Below are 5,212 nucleotides of genomic sequence, written 5' to 3'. Positions count from 1 at the left end.
TGAAAGTCACACAATTACAATTCATTAAAATATAGTTGTAAATCTACACAAGTCCAGATCAAATTTGCTCTCTTCCTTATCCCCATTTCCCTGTCCTGACCAGTCACATTGTTTTTCTTCAGTCTTACCTAGAAAATGGGTTGTATAAAATAATATTCTTTGAAGTGTGGTAGGCTGATGATACTAATTACAGTATAGGTTTAGTGATTTTTTTGTATGTTCTGGTCCTCTTTCTATTTTTATATATAAAAGCATTTTTTAACTTTGTTATAAATACTCAGGACATTAGGAATTTCCAGATTTTTCAGCAGCATTTGTAGAACCACTTTTGGTAACAAACACAGTAGTTAGGGAGATGCATCCCATTCAGAACACATAATGTTGATCCTGAATCCTTTCTGGCCAAAAATAGGGTTGGTGCTGTGATGAGATGCAGAACAAGCATCTACGAAAAACACTGTGACATGTTTGTTTTTTTCCCAGAGGCTACATCCTCTTTTGCTGAAATATTTTATAAATATATATTAAAAAGTAAATCAACAAATCCAAACAGTCCAAGCTGCTTGCTCAACTCTTTTCCCAATTAGATTTGCAACCCTGGCGATCAATTTCATGTTTGTACTGTTTAGTATTTGTCTTTCTTATGTCATATGGTGCAAAAGGATGTTTTTCTGACATTTCTAAAACATCTCTGGTATGTATTTTCAATGATGTATGCAGCTAATACTGGTCAGGTACTGAAGCTTGTGATGTCCCAGTGCCTGTTTTCAAAGGATTCAAGACATTGATTTGTATTCACCATAGACTTTTACATGAATCCAAAATTCCTACCGTGTTTATCACTTCTTCTCTTTTAACTCCTAATTTTAAAGCTAGAGGAGTATCAGGACTACCTGGTTACTGGAAAGCTGTTCACTCCGGTAGACAAAACTTTCATCAGGTACTGTTATAATGCACGGCCCTTTTCCACATGGACATTTAACTCATGAAGATGTGCAAAAGGAAATGATGTCAAATTACAGTCAAGTTATCCAGAGGAAGAAGTTATAAAAACTCATAAGGAAATGACAGTCTTCTCCTACTTCCATTCCTGTAAATACATTTACCAGCTTAGCAGAAAGGCAAGCTGATTGTTCACATTTCAAAATTGTATCATACTCTGCAGTGATAAATAAGGAACTCCTGATAATGGAATTTTAACAGCAGTTTCATCAACAGATCTTTGAAGACTGCTTTCTGTTTGTTTTTAAGAGGGTTAAAACAATGATTATGTTTGCAAAGTTCTGAGAAGTCCATCTACTGTCCAAACTTTGGATTGAAGTCCTTATTTTTTTCTTTACTTAGAGACAGCGTATATACAGTGCTGTTGTAATAATGAAACAATGTGAAATCAACTGTAAAGATGTTCAATACAGAAAACTCTTTCTTATCTTCTACTACATAAATATGTGACTCCACAGGTTAGTAATGTTGTCATATTTTGGTTAAGTTGAAATTGTCCCATCACATCTAAGAACTTTCTTTAACACCAGATCCTCCATTTTCCCCCCACAATTCTTCATGGTATTTTTCTTTCTTTTTCTCATGCTGCCAATCTGACTTGTATCTTGCTGTGAGTTCATCAAACATGGTGCTGTTCATCTCCATAAATGCCCTTCAACACATTGCACACTAATGCCACAATAGCCGGATTCCAGTGTTCTTTTGAAATCCTGTAAAAGCTGGAAGGCATGATAGGAAGGATGACATTGGAGTTTTCTTCTGTCACACTCATGATGTACTCATTATTCCAATAATAGAGTGCTCTTTCTTTCACCCGAATATGGGGCTAGATACATCTTTGGCAATTTGTTTAAACAAAGGTTCTTGAATTTTAACAAATTGTGATGGTTCAATCACATCCAGAATTTCTTCTAGCTCCCCAAGGAAGATGACTTCTTTTTGACTGCATGTTTTAGGCCAAAATTTCATTAACCCCCTAATAACTGCTTCTGTTAGTGAAGGATCTTTCTCCAGAAACTGTGCTATACAATATGCCAACTGGGCATTGGGGGAGTGATAAGCTCCTGAGCATGTGTAAAGGGATCAACACTTTCACCAGAAACTGTTAGTGTTCTGCCTTCAGAGGTAAAGCAAAGCCACTGATAATACTTCCTAATATTTCCAACAGTTCAGCTATGCCACTGAAGTGTTGTGTTTCATAAACAAACCTTAGAAAAATATTGTTAATCTGTTTTTGGATAAATGCTCTAAGACCAAGAAACTTACATAAATTCTGTGTAAAACTGTATTTTAGTAGTCCCATTCCTGAGGGTCTTCAAATAGCTTATCAAATAGCTCCAAAAGCTACAATACAAATTTCTGATCTATGTACTTTTGGCAATGCTGGGTTGGAATTGTTGGCTTTCCAAAATCATATGAAAAATTCATATAAAAGCTGTAGGTGTGTCCATGATGCGTCAAGGGTAGGTTTGTCTTCTTTTAGATTAAATGCATTGCTGTCACTAGGAAGGAGAGTTCTGAATATATTACAAGATACAATTCTAACTACTTCAGGGTAAGTCTGCTCTGCCAAACAGTCTCTGTTTATTGTAATGTAGTCCACCAGTTCACTAAGAGTGGAGCACTTGTATTCTTTCATTTTAAGTTCAGATAGGGTGTCCATGAAGTAAAAAATGACATAGCACTGCTGCAGTTTCTTTAGGGACAGTTCAGGCTGCTCTGAGGTTGGAACGTGATTCTGGAACCTTTGTCTGGAAACCCAGCAGCCACAGAGGAAAGAAGTGCCTTGAATTAAATACTCCAACCAGTGATCTTGATGGAAGACCTTCAAAATGATATAGGGGGAAGAGATGTAACTCCCAGACCTGCTAGAGACCTAAAACGCAAGTTTGTGTTCTTTAAAATCAAAGAATGAATTCTAGGAAAACGGAGGTTAAGAGTAGGAAAAATTTATTGAGGGAAAGAAAGCTTCTGTCTTAAGAGAGACAGAAGGGGGACAGGAAAGTAGGTTGCCCCTAGACCTCTTCCTTTTGGGAATCACACTTTCTTCCTTTTAGTGACTCACTTTTCTATTAATGCACGTATGTGAAAAGTGGAAGTTACTATTTTCTCACAACTGCTTCCTGGCCACATGATTAGTTCACAGATGAACACCTAACCTAGACTGGCCAATACAGTCTTCCGCTAGGTCCCATCCCCTTTAGGAATACACCAGTTTCTTCACCAATTTTTGAGACTGAAAAATTATAAACCCAAAGTAGGTAGTGTTTGGGTTTCTATTTATAGAGGCATGGCTTCAGATTTTAAAAATCTAATACATTTGAGGCCTGGAGAGAATCCTACAGATGTCAGATCCCTGCTTCTAATTTTTTCCTGCATCTAGTTCTACCTTTCCTTTTCCTCAAGATTGCTTATATTTAGTCAGCAAATCTCTTTCTTCTCCTGTTCTCTCCTTACCTATTAGCCTGAATTTGAATATATTTCTATGTGAAATTAACTAAATTTAGGAAATTTTTGATTTCGAGAATATATGATCACTAAAATAAAAAAAAAAAACAACAAAAAAAACCCCCAAAACAAAAAACAAACAAACAAAACAACATTTGGTGGATTTCCAGGCAGAATGGCAAGTAGAGAAAAGCAATTTGGAGCAAAGAGATTACTCTAATGCCTCTCAACTTCTACTACACCAGTATTAGTCTTAAGTCACTCACTAAAACACCAAGTTAACAAAAGATCTTTAGAGAATTTACAGGAGATAAAATAGTGAATCTCTTTAAAGTAGATCACAGTGCCCAGTTGCTTCCTGAGATTTTAAAGGAACTTAGAAGAAAAGTAAGTAAGCTTGCATTATGGTGCCTCCAGATTCTGTCCTGTGAGTCTGATTTCCCAGCCAGCTATGTTTAGGCCTTGATGCAGCAGCTCTGTGAAAGGGTTCTTGGGAAAAACTTGTACAGTGTCATAGAGGATGAAATTGTAAGCTTTCCATAGCAAACATTCCCTTGAGAACGATGCAGCCTTTCATTTGAGAAAAACCTGGGCTAATTTTTCTTTTCTAAAAGGAAACAGCCAAATGGCCTGTTGTGTAGAATTTCTCAAGCTTGAGGCCAAAGGTCCTGGAAACCACAGAGTCTTTCCTTGCCCATGAATCTTTGAAGCTGGTCTCTGAACAGCAGAAGTTCTTAGCTTAGGACCTCAGTGAGGAGAAGAAGGTACTGATAAACGAGTCCACTTGGAGCCATATTTAAAATTTTGAAGAGGGTTGGTAGGTGTATTTCTTGATTTTTTTGCCTGAGAATTTTTTTCTTTTTCTATTGGGGATTAAACTCAGGGCCTTGGGAATGAGCTATGTATATATCCCCAGCACTTTTTGTATTTTTTATTTTGAGAGGGGGTCATGCTAAGTCACTAAGTGCTGAGCTTGAACTTGCAATTCTCCTGTCTCATCCTAGTTCTGGGATTACAGAGGTACCTGACTCTGAGAGATTGTTGAGTGTTGAGTAGCTTTGAGATATTCTCTGAGAGTCTATCCCAATAACATGTGACACTGATTCTGAGTTTATTCATGGTGAGAATGAGCCTCATGAAGCTTAACAGAGTTCACAGGAAACCCTTGTAAAGCTTTCTATCCAGGAATAATGATGTCCCTGGTGGTGGTTTCTAGGGTCGTGTAAGGTGTGACTAAGGCATTAAGTGAGTGAAACTGATTATGCCCCAGTGTCTAGTATAGTGCCCCTCAGAGAGAATAATAATTGTAACTTTGATCCAGCACTATTTATGTGTCAAATTCTAACAATTGTCAAATAGGCTCCTTTATCACTTTCATTTTATGAATGAAAAAAATGAAGTAAAATTCACACGAATTTCCCAAGGTTAGTGTGGTAACTCATCTCCAAGGTTGAGTGTTGACCTTGTCTCACTGGTGACCAAGAAATTTTGGCACAAATGATGTCACATGACTTCCAGGGAACATTCATAACTATTTTAGCAGACTGTACTTGGATATCTTAGAACATCTGTTCTTGGTGTCTCTTTCTCAGAAATAGGTCACCTATAAAGAGACTCCAAGATTCACTGAGAGGCCCATGTAAATGTGTAAACTTCAAGCAGGTTTTTGCTAGGTCTCACAAGAGTACCTTCATGCCTTGTCTAATTCCAGAATGTGTCTTGGAACACTTGCACTGTATGGGTTCACACATGAAGTGATGGG

The 5,212-nt window shown here is 37.3% G+C and overlaps 1 pseudogene; it reads right to left on the bottom strand.

Annotated features, from left to right (window-relative positions):
* Positions 1 to 1,461: 1,461 nt before the first annotated feature.
* On the bottom strand, positions 1,462 to 2,680 carry LOC104852893 (annotated as a pseudogene).
* Between the last annotated feature and the right edge of the window lie 2,532 nt (positions 2,681 to 5,212).

Source organism: Fukomys damarensis, unplaced genomic scaffold (assembly GCF_012274545.1).
Source record: "Fukomys damarensis isolate Sample0158 unplaced genomic scaffold, DMR_v1.0_HiC HiC_scaffold_16, whole genome shotgun sequence".
Classification (NCBI taxonomy): Eukaryota; Metazoa; Chordata; class Mammalia; order Rodentia; family Bathyergidae; genus Fukomys; species Fukomys damarensis.
This window is presented reverse-complemented; position numbering and strand designations above follow the sequence as displayed.